This window comes from Lissotriton helveticus, chromosome 3_2 (assembly GCF_964261635.1).
Source record: "Lissotriton helveticus chromosome 3_2, aLisHel1.1, whole genome shotgun sequence".
In the NCBI taxonomy this organism is placed as follows: Eukaryota; Metazoa; Chordata; class Amphibia; order Caudata; family Salamandridae; genus Lissotriton; species Lissotriton helveticus.
The window spans coordinates 404,622,175-404,638,425 of record NC_136062.1 but is presented as its reverse complement, the minus strand read 5'-3'; the positions used below and the strand labels follow the sequence as shown (position 1 = coordinate 404,638,425).

Sequence of the window (16,251 nt, the reverse complement as noted above, 5' to 3'; positions counted from 1 at the left end):
CGGGCTCCGCTGAATGTATATACTTTCCCTACTCAACATAACTTTGTAGTTTGAACGGTGTCGGGATCCCTTTTACAGCAACAAGCATTAAAATGGCAAATTAGGATTAAATACTGCACAGAATGTGCTGCATAATCGGACTCTCTTGACATAATTTAGCCAACTCTCTCCTGCCGCACAATTTATGATTGAATACGTCCACTAGGCGAGCTCATCTTGGCCCACTGGCTGCACTAAACTCACACCAGAGCCAATAGCGTGAGGCTCTCAGCAGCAAAGCTGGCCTCCCACTGCAGGTCATTACCCATCAATATGTGTCTGCCCCAGTGGATCAAAACAGGACTCACTCTTCAGACACATTCAATTCTTGGCCTCTCTACCGAGACTGCAGAGGGTTGTCAATTGTCTTACAGCTAGAAGGGAAATTACAGTCAGTTTTCACCAAGAATCATGTTGTGTTATATTTTCATGATAATCATTATATACGTAGGTCATTTTATTACATGTATTATCTATGTATTTAGACAATAACTACTTTGTGCTTGCACGGGTGGGTTCGGATCCCATCCTCGTCGCCAATTCAAGCTCTATCGGTAGAAGGAGGACGCTTCATAGGCAAAGCAGTGAACAGTAGAAGGGTTTATTCCTCGAGATAATAAAGTCAGCACTCGGGTCCCTTAGGGGACACACCAGAGAATGAACAGGAACCGGTCCAGCCTGGAATGCCCGAGGCACTCTCATGCTAAACATTCCAACCACCATGACTTCACACAGCATCAATCCTGGAACTAACCAAACACAGAAGTCACTGCCTAAACACATGGATAATACATATCAGAAAAAGACCTACATACAAAATAATGATAAAAACATAAACCAACAAACAATTAGAACCTATTTTTCCGCTAAGGTCCCCGTCCTCTGGGTGGGTAGATAAACAGAGCCTAAATACGCTGCAAAGGGCCCCGGTGACACTGCACCTGCTGGATTATTGTTGTCTCCGCCCAAAGAATACCTGTGTGCCCTCACAACACAGCCAACAAACCTATTAATCTCTTATGTGCACAGAGGGCACTGGTATGTTTAAGGGGTTCTCACTCTAATGTGCTCACACTGCTACCAGTGGCACGTTTAGACAGGTGCGTAGCTTCAGGGGGCTGTTTGGGTTCTTACAACACCCCAAACCCCAATAAATGTCTACTGTAGTAATTAGTTGGGTACAGGTGATTTAGTTCAGGTTTGGCAATAAGTGTGTCGGATTGTATGTGGGATTTTTGAATCCACATGCAGACAAAAACACATAACTTTCGGTTATTTCACAAATTAATGAGTTTTAGGCACCCCTCATGAATACTATTACCATATTGAAGCCATAACAACATAATGTGGTTAAATCACCAAATTCAGATCCAGTGGAGGTTGTCCCTCTTATTCAGTCGGTCAGTTCTCTTTCTTTGACAGTAAAATCAGCCTCCTTAGAGACTGTCAAAAATTGCAATGTCGACTATATTTCAAGTCGCCACAGCGGGGTATTGGGTAAAGTTTTCAATAAGCAATAATCGCGCCTCAGTTCGACCTCATTGGCTACGATACTGCCACTGCGCAAAGCTAAAGAGAGGTAAATCACTCGGGGTACGCACCGGAAAAGAAACTTAGTACACTTAGAGTGTGGAAAAATCGGCCTCACACATCACTCAGACACATGTAACAACAACTCACCAGGAGCAATACTCTGAACTATACTCTATTACCTGTCAGCCTTATAAACACGATGTATTGTGCGCAAAGGATTCTGGGGGTACATATGCTAATTAGCATTTCCTTTCATAGGTCCCGGTCACCGCTTGAGCAAAAATTCCTGTGACATCACAGATATGTAAGAGGGCACTTTCAGTAAAGAAAGTAGCACAAAGCATAGATACTGAGTGAAAAGTAGTACTAATACCTAACTGTGGCACAAAGAATGAAAGAGGCACACCTTTTATTGCATGACATCCACATGTTGAGCTGTTTTCTTCTGCCTGCACACTTCTCTTTCTTTCAACGCAAAATCCCTATTTACCGGGAAACTTTTTTACCACGGGCTCCGCTGAATGTATATACTTTCCCTACTCAACATAACTTTGTAGTTTGAACGGTGTCGGGATCCCTTTTACAGCAACAAGCATTAAAATGGCAAATTAGGATTAAATACTGCACAGAATGTGCTGCATAATCTGACTCTCTTGACATAATTTAGCCAACTCTCTCCTGCCGCACAATTTATGATTGAATACGTCCACTAGGCGAGCTCATCTTGGCCCACTGGCTGCACTAAACTCACATCAGAGCCACTAGCGTGAGGCTCTCAGCAGCAAAGCTGGCCTCCTCACTCCAGGTCATTACCCATCAATATGTGTCTGCCCCAGTGGATCAATACAGGACTCACTCTTCAGACACATTCAATTCTTGGCCTCTTTACCGAGACTGCAGAGGGTTGTCAATTGTCTTACAGCTAGAAGGGAAATTACAGTTAGTCAGTTTTCACCAAGAATCATGTTGTGTTATATTTTCATGATAATCATTATATACGTAGGTCATTTTATTACATGTATTATCTATGTATTTAGACAGTAACTACTTTGTGCTTGCACGGGTGGGTTCGGATCCCATCCTCGTCGCCAATTCAAGCTCTATCGGTAGAAGGAGGACGCTTCATAGGCATAGCAGTGAACAGTAGAAGGGTTTATTCCTCGAGATAATAAAGTCAGCACTGGGGTCCCTTAGGGGACACACCAGAGAATGAACAGAAGAACCTGTCCAGCCTGGAATGCCCGAGGCACTCTCATGCTAAACATTCCAACCACCATGACATCACACAGCATCAATCCTGGAACTAACCAAACACAGAAGTCACTGCCTAAACACATGGATAATACATATCAGAAAAAGACCTACATACAAAATAATGATAAAAACATAAACCAACAAACAATTAGAACCTATTTTTCCGCTAAGGTCCCCGTCCTCTGGGTGGGTAGATAAACACAGCCGTAAATACGCTGCAAAGGGCCCCGGTGACACTGCACCTGCTGGATTATTGTTGTCTCCGCCCAAAGAATACCTCTGTGCCCTCACAACACAGCCAACAAACCTATTAATCTCTTATGTGCACAGAGGGCACTGGTATGTTTAAGGGGTTCTCACTCTAATGTGCTCACACTGCTACCAGTGGCACGTTTAGACAGGGGCGTAGCTTCAGGGGGCTGTTTGGGTTCTTACAACACCCCAAACCCCAATAAATGTCTACTGTAGTAATTAGTTGGGTACAGGTGATTTAGTTCAGGTTTGGCAATAAGTGTGTCGGATTGTATGTGGGATTTTTGAATCCACATGCAGACAAAAACACATAACTTTCGGTTATTTCACAAATTAATGAGTTTTAGGCACCCCTCATGAATACTATTACCATATTGAAGCCATAACAACATAATGTGGTTAAATCACCAAATTCAGATCCAGTGGAGGTTGTCCCTCTTATTCAGTCGGTCAGTTCTCTTTCTTTGACAGTAAAATCAGCCTCCTTAGAGACTGTCAAAAATTGCAATGTCGACTATATTTCAAGTCGCCACAGCGGGGTATTGGGTAAAGTTTTCAATAAGCAATAATCGCGCCTCGGTTCGACCTCATTGGCTACGATACTGCCACTGCGCAAAGCTAAAGAGAGGTAAATCACTCGGGGTACGCACCGGAAAAGAAACTTAGTACACTTAGAGTGTGGAAAAATCGGCCTCACACATCACTCAGACACATGTAACAACAACTCACCAGGAGCAATACTCTGAACTATACTCTATTACCTGTCAGCCTTATAAACACGATGTATTGTGCGCAAAGGATTCTGGGGGTACATATGCTAATTAGCATTTCCTTTCATAGGTCCCGGTCACCGCTTGAGCAAAAATTCCTGTGACATCACAGATATGTAAGAGGGCACTTTCAGTAAAGAAAGTAGCACAAAGCATAGATACTGAGTGAAAAGTAGTACTAATACCTAACTGTGGCACAAAGAATGAAAGAGGCACACCTTTTATTGCATGACATCCACATGTTGAGCTGTTTTCTGCTGCCTGCACACTTCTCTTTCTTTCAACGCAAAATCCCTATTTACCGGGAAACTTTTTTACCACGGGCTCCGCTGAATGTATATACTTTCCCTACTCAACATAACTTTGTAGTTTGAACGGTGTCGGGATCCCTTTTACAGCAACAAGCATTAAAATGGCAAATTAGGATTAAATACTGCACAGAATGTGCTGCATAATCTGACTCTCTTGACATAATTTAGCCAGCTCTCTCCTGCCGCACAATTTATGATTGAATACGTCCACTAGGCGAGCTCATCTTGGCCCACTGGCTGCACTAAACTCAAATCAGAGCCACTAGCGTGAGGCTCTCAGCAGCAAAGCTGGCCTCCTCACTCCAGGTCATTACCCATCAATATGTGTCTGCCCCAGTGGATCAATACAGGACTCACTCTTCAGACACATTCAATTCTTGGCCTCTTTACCGAGACTGCAGAGGGTTGTCAATTGTCTTACAGCTAGAAGGGAAATTACAGTTAGTCAGTTTTCACCAAGAATCATGTTGTGTTATATTTTCATGATAATCATTATATACGTAGGTCATTTTATTACATGTATTATCTATGTATTTAGACAGTAACTACTTTGTGCTTGCACGGGTGGGTTCGGATCCCATCCTCGTCGCCAATTCAAGCTCTATCGGTAGAAGGAGGACGCTTCATAGGCAAAGCAGTGAACAGTAGAAGGGTTTATTCCTCGAGATAATAAAGTCAGCACTCGGGTCCCTTAGGGGACACACCAGAGAATGAACAGAAGAACCTGTCCAGCCTGGAATGCCCGAGGCACTCTCATGCTAAACATTCCAACCACCATGACATCACACAGCATCAATCCTGGAACTAACCAAACACAGAAGTCACTGCCTAAACACATGGATAATACATATCAGAAAAAGACCTACATACAAAATAATGATAAAAACATAAACCAACAAACAATTAGAACCTATTTTTCCGCTAAGGTCCCCGTCCTCTGGGTGGGTAGATAAACACAGCCGTAAATACGCTGCAAAGGGCCCCGGTGACACTGCACCTGCTGGATTATTGTTGTCTCCGCCCAAAGAATACCTCTGTGCCCTCACAACACAGCCAACAAACCTATTAATCTCTTATGTGCACAGAGGGCACTGGTATGTTTAAGGGGTTCTCACTCTAATGTGCTCACACTGCTACCAGTGGCACGTTTAGACAGGGGCGTAGCTTCAGGTGGCTGTTTAGGGTTCTTACAACACCCCAAACCCCAATAAATGTCTACTGTAGTAATTAGTTGGGTACAGGTGATTTAGTTCAGGTTTGGCAATAAGTGTGTCGGATTGTATGTGGGATTTTTGAATCCACATGCAGACAAAAACACATAACTTTCGGTTATTTCACAAATTAATGAGTTTTAGGCACCCCTCATGAATACTATTACCATATTGAAGCCATAACAACATAATGTGGTTAAATCACCAAATTCAGATCCAGTGGAGGTTGTCCCTCTTAGTCAGTCGGTCAGTTCTCTTTCTTTGACAGTAAAATCAGCCTCCTTAGAGACTGTCAAAAATTGCAATGTCGACTATATTTCAAGTCGCCACAGCGGGGTATTGGGTAAAGTTTTCAATAAGCAATAATCGCGCCTCGGTTCGACCTCATTGGCTACGATACTGCCACTGCGCAAAGCTAAAGAGAGGTAAATCACTCGAGGTACGCACCGGAAAAGAAACTTTGTACACTTAGAGTGTGGAAAAATCGGCCTCACACATCACTCAGACACATGTAACAACAACTCACCAGGAGCAATACTCTGAACTATACTCTATTACCTGTCAGCCTTATAAACACGATGTATTGTGCGCAAAGGATTCTGGGGGTACATATGCTAATTAGCATTTCCTTTCAAAGGTCCCGGTCAATGGCTTGAGCAAAAATTCCTGTGACATCACAGATATGTAAGAGGGCACTTTTAGTAAAGAAAGTAGCACAAAGCATAGATACTGAGTGAAAAGTAGAACTAATACCTAACTGTGGCACAAAGAATGAAAGAGGCACACCTTTTATTGCATGACATCCACATGTTGAGCTGTTTTCTGCTGCCTGCACACTGTACATTTCTCTTTCTTTCAACGCAAAATCCCTATTTACCGGGAAACTTGTTTACCACGGGCTCCGCTGAATGTATATACTCTCCCTACTCAACATAACTTTGTAGTTTGAACGGTGTCGGGATCCCTTTTACAGCAACAAGCATTAAAATGGCAAATTAGGATTAAATACTGCACAGAATGTGCTGCATAATCTGACTCTCTTGACATAATTTAGCCAACTCTCTCCTGCCGCACAATTTATGATTGAATACGTCCACTAGGCGAGCTCATCTTGGCCCACTGGCTGCACTAAACTCACATCAGAGCCACTAGCGTGAGGCTCTCAGCAGCAAAGCTGGCCTCCCACTCCAGGTCATTACCCATCAATATGTGTCTGCCCCAGTGGATCAAAACAGGACTCACTCTTCAGACACATTCAATTCTTGGCCTCTCTACCGAGACTGCAGAGGGTTGTCAATTGTCTTACAGCTAGAAGGGAAATTACAGTCAGTTTTCACCAAGAATCATGTTGTGTTATATTTTCATGATAATCATTATATACGTAGGTCATTTTATTACATGTATTATCTATGTATTTAGACAATAACTACTTTGTGCTTGCACGGGTGGGTTCGGATCCCATCCTCGTCGCCAATTCAAGCTCTATCGGTAGAAGGAGGACGCTTCATAGGCAAAGCAGTGAACAGTAGAAGGGTTTATTCCTCGAGATAATAAAGTCAGCACTCGGGTCCCTTAGGGGACACACCAGAGAATGAACAGGAACCGGTCCAGCCTGGAATGCCCGAGGCACTCTCATGCTAAACATTCCAACCACCATGACATCACACAGCATCAATCCTGGAACTAACCAAACACAGAAGTCACTGCCTAAACACATGGATAATACATATCAGAAAAAGACCTACATACAAAATAATGATAAAAACATAAACCAACAAACAATTAGAACCTATTTTTCCGCTAAGGTCCCCGTCCTCTGGGTGGGTAGATAAACACAGCCTAAATACGCTGCAAAGAGCCCCGGTGACACTGCACCTGCTGGATTATTGTTGTCTCCGCCCAAAGAATACCTCTGTGCCCTCACAACACAGCCAACAAACCTATTAATCTCTTATGTGCACAGAGGGCACTGGTATGTTTAAGGGGTTCTCACTCTAATGTGCTCACACTGCTACCAGTGGCACGTTTAGACAGGGGCGTAGCTTCAGGGGGCTGTTTGGGTTCTTACAACACCCCAAACCCCAATAAATGTCTACTGTAGTAATTAGTTGGGTACAGGTGATTTAGTTCAGGTTTGGCAATAAGTGTGTCGGATTGTATGTGGGATTTTTGAATCCACATGCAGACAAAAACACATAACTTTCGGTTATTTCACAAATTAATGAGTTTTAGGCACCCCTCATGAATACTATTACCATATTGAAGCCATAACAACATAATGTGGTTAAATCACCAAATTCAGATCCAGTGGAGGTTGTCCCTCTTATTCAGTCGGTCAGTTCTCTTTCTTTGACAGTAAAATCAGCCTCCTTAGAGACTGTCAAAAATTGCAATGTCGACTATATTTCAAGTCGCCACTGCGGGGTATTGGGTAAAGTTTTCAATAAGCAATAATCGCGCCTCAGTTCGACCTCATTGGCTACGATACTGCCACTGCGCAAAGCTAAAGAGAGGTAAATCACTCGGGGTACGCACCGGAAAAGAAACTTAGTACACTTAGAGTGTGGAAAAATCGGCCTCACACATCACTCAGACACATGTAACAACAACTCACCAGGAGCAATACTCTGAACTATACTCTATTACCTGTCAGCCTTATAAACACGATGTATTGTGCGCAAAGGATTCTGGGGGTACATATGCTAATTAGCATTTCCTTTCATAGGTCCCGGTCACCGCTTGAGCAAAAATTCCTGTGACATCACAGATATGTAAGAGGGCACTTTCAGTAAAGAAAGTAGCACAAAGCATAGATACTGAGTGAAAAGTAGTACTAATACCTAACTGTGGCACAAAGAATGAAAGAGGCACACCTTTTATTGCATGACATCCACATGTTGAGCTGTTTTCTGCTGCCTGCACACTGTACATTTCTCTTTCTTTCAACGCAAAATCCCTATTTACCGGGAAACTTGTTTACCACGGGCTCCGCTGAATGTATATACTTTCCCTACTCAACATAACTTTGTAGTTTGAACGGTGTCGGGATCCCTTTTACAGCAACAAGCATTAAAATGGCAAATTAGGATTAAATACTGCACAGAATGTGCTGCATAATCGGACTCTCTTGACATAATTTAGCCAACTCTCTCCTGCCGCACAATTTATGATTGAATACGTCCACTAGGCGAGCTCATCTTGGCCCACTGGCTGCACTAAACTCACACCAGAGCCAATAGCGTGAGGCTCTCAGCAGCAAAGCTGGCCTCCCACTCCAGGTCATTACCCATCAATATGTGTCTGCCCAAGTGGATCAAAACAGGACTCACTCTTCAGACACATTCAATTCTTGGCCTCTCTACCGAGACTGCAGAGGGTAGTCAATTGTCTTACAGCTAGAAGGGAAATTACAGTTAGTCAGTTTTCACCAAGAATCATGTTGTGTTATTTTTCATGATAATCATTATATACGTAGGTAATTTTATTACATGTATTATCTATGTATTTAGACAATAACTACTTTGTGCTTGCACGGGTGGGTTCGGATCCCATCCTCGTCGCCAATTCAAGCTCTATCGGTAGAAGGAGGACGCTTCATAGGCATAGCAGTGAACAGTAGAAGGGTTTATTCCTCGAGATAATAAAGTCAGCACTCGGGTCCCTTAGGGGACACACCAGAGAATGAACAGAGGAACCGGTCCAGCCTGGAATGCCCGAGGCACTCTCATGCTAAACATTCCAACCACCATGACATCACACAGCATTAATCCTGGAACTAACCAAACACAGAAGTCACTGCCTAAACACATGGATAATACATATCAGAAAAAGACCTACATACAAAATAATGATAAAAACATAAACCAACAAACAATTAGAACCTATTTTTCCGCTAAGGTCCCCGTCCTCTGGGTGGGTAGATAAACACAGCTGTAAATACGCTGCAAAGGGCCCCGGTGACACTGCACCTGCTGGATTATTGTTGTCTCCGCCCAAAGAATACCTCTGTGCCCTAACAACACAGCCAACAAACCTATTAATCTCTTATGTGCACAGAGGGCACCGGTATGTTTAAGGGGTTCTCACTCTAATGTGCTCACACTGCTACCAGTGGCACGTTTAGACAGGGGCGGAGCTTCAGGGGGCTGTTTGGGTTCTTACAACACCCCAAACCCCAATAAATGTCTACTGTAGTAATTAGTTGGGTACAGGTGATTTAGTTCAGGTTTGGCAATAAGTGTGTCGGATTTCATGTGGGATTTTTGAATCCACATGCAGACAAAAACACATAACTTTCGGTTATTTCACAAATTAATGAGTTTTAGGCACCCCTCATGAATACTATTACCATATTGAAGCCATAACAACATAATGTGGTTAAATCACCAAATTCAGATCCAGTGGAGGTTGTCCCTCTTATTCAGTTGGTCAGTTCTCTTTCTTTGACAGTAAAATCAGCCTCCTTAGAGACTGTCAAAAATTGCAATGTCGACTATATTTCAAGTCGCCACAGCGGGGTATTGGGTAAAGTTTTCAATAAGCAATAATCGCGCCTCGGTTCGACCTCATTGGCTACGATACTGCCACTGCGCAAAGCTAAAGAGAGGTAAATCACTCGGGGTACGCACCGGAAAAGAAACTTAGTACACTTAGAGTGTGGAAAAATCGGCCTCACACATCACTCAGACACATGTAACAACAACTCACCAGGAGCAATACTCTGAACTATACTCTATTACCTGTCAGCCTTATAAACACGATGTATTGTGCGCAAAGGATTCTGGGGGTACATATGCTAATTAGCATTTCCTTTCATAGGTCCCGGTCACCGCTTGAGCAAAAATTCCTGTGACATCACAGATATGTAAGAGGGCACTTTCAGTAAAGAAAGTAGCACAAAGCATAGATACTGAGTGAAAAGTAGTACTAATACCTAACTGTGGCACAAAGAATGACAGAGGCACACCTTTTATTGCATGACATCCACATGTTGAGCTGTTTTCTGCTGCCTGCACACTGTACATTTCTCTTTCTTTCAACGCAAAATCCCTATTTACCGGGAAACTTGTTTACCACGGGCTCCGCTGAATGTATATACTTTCCCTACTCAACATAACTTTGTAGTTTGAACGGTGTCGGGATCCCTTTTACAGCAACAAGCATTAAAATGGCAAATTAGGATTAAATACTGCACAGAATGTGCTGCATAATCGGACTCTCTTGACATAATTTAGCCAACTCTCTCCTGCCGCACAATTTATGATTGAATACGTCCACTAGGCGAGCTCATCTTGGCCCACTGGCTGCACTAAACTCACACCAGAGCCAATAGCGTGAGGCTCTCAGCAGCAAAGCTGGCCTCCCACTGCAGGTCATTACCCATCAATATGTGTCTGCCCCAGTGGATCAAAACAGGACTCACTCTTCAGACACATTCAATTCTTGGCCTCTCTACCGAGACTGCAGAGGGTTGTCAATTGTCTTACAGCTAGAAGGGAAATTACAGTCAGTTTTCACCAAGAATCATGTTGTGTTATATTTTCATGATAATCATTATATACGTAGGTCATTTTATTACATGTATTATCTATGTATTTAGACAATAACTACTTTGTGCTTGCACGGGTGGGTTCGGATCCCATCCTCGTCGCCAATTCAAGCTCTATCGGTAGAAGGAGGACGCTTCATAGGCAAAGCAGTGAACAGTAGAAGGGTTTATTCCTCGAGATAATAAAGTCAGCACTCGGGTCCCTTAGGGGACACACCAGAGAATGAACAGGAACCGGTCCAGCCTGGAATGCCCGAGGCACTCTCATGCTAAACATTCCAACCACCATGACTTCACACAGCATCAATCCTGGAACTAACCAAACACAGAAGTCACTGCCTAAACACATGGATAATACATATCAGAAAAAGACCTACATACAAAATAATGATAAAAACATAAACCAACAAACAATTAGAACCTATTTTTCCGCTAAGGTCCCCGTCCTCTGGGTGGGTAGATAAACAGAGCCTAAATACGCTGCAAAGGGCCCCGGTGACACTGCACCTGCTGGATTATTGTTGTCTCCGCCCAAAGAATACCTGTGTGCCCTCACAACACAGCCAACAAACCTATTAATCTCTTATGTGCACAGAGGGCACTGGTATGTTTAAGGGGTTCTCACTCTAATGTGCTCACACTGCTACCAGTGGCACGTTTAGACAGGTGCGTAGCTTCAGGGGGCTGTTTGGGTTCTTACAACACCCCAAACCCCAATAAATGTCTACTGTAGTAATTAGTTGGGTACAGGTGATTTAGTTCAGGTTTGGCAATAAGTGTGTCGGATTGTATGTGGGATTTTTGAATCCACATGCAGACAAAAACACATAACTTTCGGTTATTTCACAAATTAATGAGTTTTAGGCACCCCTCATGAATACTATTACCATATTGAAGCCATAACAACATAATGTGGTTAAATCACCAAATTCAGATCCAGTGGAGGTTGTCCCTCTTATTCAGTCGGTCAGTTCTCTTTCTTTGACAGTAAAATCAGCCTCCTTAGAGACTGTCAAAAATTGCAATGTCGACTATATTTCAAGTCGCCACAGCGGGGTATTGGGTAAAGTTTTCAATAAGCAATAATCGCGCCTCGGTTCGACCTCATTGGCTACGATACTGCCACTGCGCAAAGCTAAAGAGAGGTAAATCACTCGGGGTACGCACCGGAAAAGAAACTTAGTACACGTAGAGTGTGGAAAAATCGGCCTCACACATCACTCAGACACATGTAACAACAACTCACCAGGAGCAATACTCTGAACTATACTCTATTACCTGTCAGCCTTATAAACACGATGTATTGTGCGCAAAGGATTCTGGGGGTACATATGCTAATTAGCATTTCCTTTCATAGGTCCCGGTCACCGCTTGAGCAAAAATTCCTGTGACATCACAGATATGTAAGAGGGCACTTTCAGTAAAGAAAGTAGCACAAAGCATAGATACTGAGTGAAAAGTAGTACTAATACCTAACTGTGGCACAAAGAATGAAAGAGGCACACCTTTTATTGCATGACATCCACATGTTGAGCTGTTTTCTGCTGCCTGCACACTGTACATTTCTCTTTCTTTCAACGCAAAATCCCTATTTACCGGGAAACTTGTTTACCACGGGCTCCGCTGAATGTATATACTTTCCCTACTCAACATAACTTTGTAGTTTGAACGGTGTCGGGATCCCTTTTACAGCAACAAGCATTAAAATGGCAAATTAGGATTAAATACTGCACAGAATGTGCTGCATAATCGGACTCTCTTGACATAATTTAGCCAACTCTCTCCTGCCGCACAATTTATGATTGAATACGTCCACTAGGCGAGCTCATCTTGGCCCACTGGCTGCACTAAACTCACATCAGAGCCAATAGCGTGAGGCTCTCAGCAGCAAAGCTGGCCTCCCACTCCAGGTCATTACCCATCAATATGTGTCTGCCCAAGTGGATCAAAACAGGACTCACTCTTCAGACACATTCAATTCTTGGCCTCTCTACCGAGACTGCAGAGGGTAGTCAATTGTCTTACAGCTAGAAGGGAAATTACAGTTAGTCAGTTTTCACCAAGAATCATGTTGTGTTATTTTTCATGATAATCATTATATACGTAGGTCATTTTATTACATGTATTATCTATGTATTTAGACAATAACTACTTTGTGCTTGCACGGGTGGGTTCGGATCCCATCCTCGTCGCCAATTCAAGCTCTATCGGTAGAAGGAGGACGCTTCATAGGCATAGCAGTGAGCAGTAGAAGGTTTATTCCTCGAGATAATAAAGTCAGCACTCGGGTCCCTTAGAGAATGAACAGAGAAACCTGTCCAGCCTGGAATGCCCGAGGCACTCTCATGCTAAACATTCCAACCACCATGACATCACACAGCATCAATCCTGGAACTAACCAAACACAGAAGTCACTGCCTAAACACATGGATAATACATATCAGAAAAAGACCTACATACAAAATAATGATAAAAACATAAACCAACAAACAATTAGAACCTATTTTTCCGCTAAGGTCCCCGTCCTCTGGGTGGGTAGATAAACACAGCCGTAAATACGCTGCAAAGGGCCCCGGTGACACTGCACCTGCTGGATTATTGTTGTCTCCGCCCAAAGAATACCTCTGTGCCCTCACAACACAGCCAACAAACCTATTAATCTCTTATGTGCACAGAGGGCACTGGTATGTTTAAGGGGTTCTCACTCTAATGTGCTCACACTGCTACCAGTGGCACGTTTAGACAGGGGCGTAGCTTCAGGGGGCTGTTTGGGTTCTTACAACACCCCAAACCCCAATAAATGTCTACTGTAGTAATTAGTTGGGTACAGGTGATTTAGTTCAGGTTTGGCAATAAGTGTGTCGGATTGTATGTGGGATTTTTGAATCCACATGCAGACAAAAACACATAACTTTCGGTTATTTCACAAATTAATGAGTTTTAGGCACCCCTCATGAATACTATTACCATATTGAAGCCATAACAACATAATGTGGTTAAATCACCAAATTCAGATTCAGTGGAGGTTGTCCCTCTTATTCAGTTGGTCAGTTCTCTTTCTTTGACAGTAAAATCAGCCTCCTGAGAGACTGTCAAAAATTGCAATGTCGACTATATTTCAAGTCGCCACAGCGGGGTATTGGGTAAAGTTTTCAATAAGCAATAATCGCGCCTCGGTTCGACCTCATTGGCTACGATACTGCCACTGCGCAAAGCTAAAGAGAGGTAAATCACTCGAGGTACGCACCGGAAAAGAAACTTAGTACACTTAGAGTGTGGAAAAATCGGCCTCACACATCACTCAGACACATGTAACAACAACTCACCAGGAGCAATACTCTGAACTATACTCTATTACCCGTCAGCCTTATAAACACGATGTATTGTGCGCAAAGGATTCTGGGGGTACATATGCTAATTAGCATTTCCTTTCAAAGGTCCCGGTCACCGCTTGAGCAAAAATTCCTGTGACATCACAGATATGTAAGAGGGCACTTTGAGTAAAGAAAGTAGCACAAAGCATAGATACTGAGTGAAAAGTAGAACTAATACCTAACTGTGGCACAAAGAATGAAAGAGGCACACCTTTTATTGCATGACATCCACATGTTGAGCTGTTTTCTGCTGCCTGCACACTGTACATTTCTCTTTCTTTCAACGCAAAATCCCTATTTACCGGGAAACTTGTTTACCACGGGCTCCGCTGAATGTATATACTCTCCCTACTCAACATAACTTTGTAGTTTGAACGGTGTCGGGATCCCTTTTACAGCAACAAGCATTAAAATGGCAAATTAGGATTAAATACTGCACAGAATGTGCTGCATAATCTGACTCTCTTGACATAATTTAGCCAACTCTCTCCTGCCGAACAATTTATGATTGAATACGTCCACTAGGCGAGCTCATCTTGGCCCACTGGCTGCACTAAACTCACATCAGAGCCACTAGCGTGAGGCTCTCAGCAGCAAAGCTGGCCTCCCACTCCAGGTCATTACCCATCAATATGTGTCTGCCCCAGTGGATCAAAACAGGACTCACTCTTCAGACACATTCAATTCTTGGCCTCTCTACCGAGACTGCAGAGGGTTGTCAATTGTCTTACAGCTAGAAGGGAAATTACAGTCAGTTTTCACCAAGAATCATGTTGTGTTATATTTTCATGATAATCATTATATACGTAGGTCATTTTATTACATGTATTATCTATGTATTTAGACAATAACTACTTTGTGCTTGCACGGGTGGGTTCGGATCCCATCCTCGTCGCCAATTCAAGCTCTATCGGTAGAAGGAGGACGCTTCATAGGCAAAGCAGTGAACAGTAGAAGGGTTTATTCCTCGAGATAATAAAGTCAGCACTCGGGTCCCTTAGGGGACACACCAGAGAATGAACAGGAACCGGTCCAGCCTGGAATGCCCGAGGCACTCTCATGCTAAACATTCCAACCACCATGACATCACACAGCATCAATCCTGGAACTAACCAAACACAGAAGTCACTGCCTAAACACATGGATAATACATATCAGAAAAAGACCTACATACAAAATAATGATAAAAACATAAACCAACAAACAATTAGAACCTATTTTTCCGCTAAGGTCCCCGTCCTCTGGGTGGGTAGATAAACACAGCCTAAATACGCTGCAAAGAGCCCCGGTGACACTGCACCTGCTGGATTATTGTTGTCTCCGCCCAAAGAATACCTCTGTGCCCTCACAACACAGCCAACAAACCTATTAATCTCTTATGTGCACAGAGGGCACTGGTATGTTTAAGGGGTTCTCACTCTAATGTGCTCACACTGCTACCAGTGGCACGTTTAGACAGGGGCGTAGCTTCAGGGGGCTGTTTGGGTTCTTACAACACCCCAAACCCCAATAAATGTCTACTGTAGTAATTAGTTGGGTACAGGTGATTTAGTTCAGGTTTGGCAATAAGTGTGTCGGATTGTATGTGGGATTTTTGAATCCACATGCAGACAAAAACACATAACTTTCGGTTATTTCACAAATTAATGAGTTTTAGGCACCCCTCATGAATACTATTACCATATTGAAGCCATAACAACATAATGTGGTTAAATCACCAAATTCAGATCCAGTGGAGGTTGTCCCTCTTATTCAGTCGGTCAGTTCTCTTTCTTTGACAGTAAAATCAGCCTCCTTAGAGACTGTCAAAAATTGCAATGTCGACTATATTTCAAGTCGCCACAGCGGGGTATTGGGTAAAGTTTTCAATAAGCAATAATCGCGCCTCAGTTCGACCTCATTGGCTACGATACTGCCACTGCGCAAAGCTAAAGAGAGGTAAATCACTCGGGGTACGCA

General features: G+C 43.1%; 1 protein-coding gene and 8 non-coding genes across 9 annotated transcripts in view; all 9 read right to left on the bottom strand.

Moving 5' to 3' along the window:
* The window catches only part of TRIM44 (tripartite motif containing 44), a 504,386-nt gene that overhangs the window by 93,953 nt on the left and 394,182 nt on the right, over positions 1 to 16,251 (bottom strand). The window lies entirely within an intron of this gene.
* LOC144826700 (U4 spliceosomal RNA) lies at positions 1,471 to 1,610 on the bottom strand. Its single transcript, XR_013609895.1, has one exon. It is a non-coding gene; the product is annotated as a U4 spliceosomal RNA (small nuclear RNA).
* Positions 3,559 to 3,698, bottom strand: LOC144826784 (U4 spliceosomal RNA). The gene has a single exon (XR_013609952.1). It is a non-coding gene; the product is annotated as a U4 spliceosomal RNA (small nuclear RNA).
* LOC144826782 (U4 spliceosomal RNA) lies at positions 5,648 to 5,787 on the bottom strand. The gene has a single exon (XR_013609951.1). It is a non-coding gene; the product is annotated as a U4 spliceosomal RNA (small nuclear RNA).
* Positions 7,736 to 7,875, bottom strand: LOC144826680 (U4 spliceosomal RNA). Its single transcript, XR_013609876.1, has one exon. It is a non-coding gene; the product is annotated as a U4 spliceosomal RNA (small nuclear RNA).
* Positions 9,829 to 9,968, bottom strand: LOC144826781 (U4 spliceosomal RNA). Its single transcript, XR_013609950.1, has one exon. It is a non-coding gene; the product is annotated as a U4 spliceosomal RNA (small nuclear RNA).
* LOC144826780 (U4 spliceosomal RNA) lies at positions 11,916 to 12,055 on the bottom strand. The gene has a single exon (XR_013609949.1). It is a non-coding gene; the product is annotated as a U4 spliceosomal RNA (small nuclear RNA).
* Positions 13,996 to 14,135, bottom strand: LOC144826691 (U4 spliceosomal RNA). Its single transcript, XR_013609887.1, has one exon. It is a non-coding gene; the product is annotated as a U4 spliceosomal RNA (small nuclear RNA).
* LOC144826699 (U4 spliceosomal RNA) lies at positions 16,083 to 16,222 on the bottom strand. The gene has a single exon (XR_013609894.1). It is a non-coding gene; the product is annotated as a U4 spliceosomal RNA (small nuclear RNA).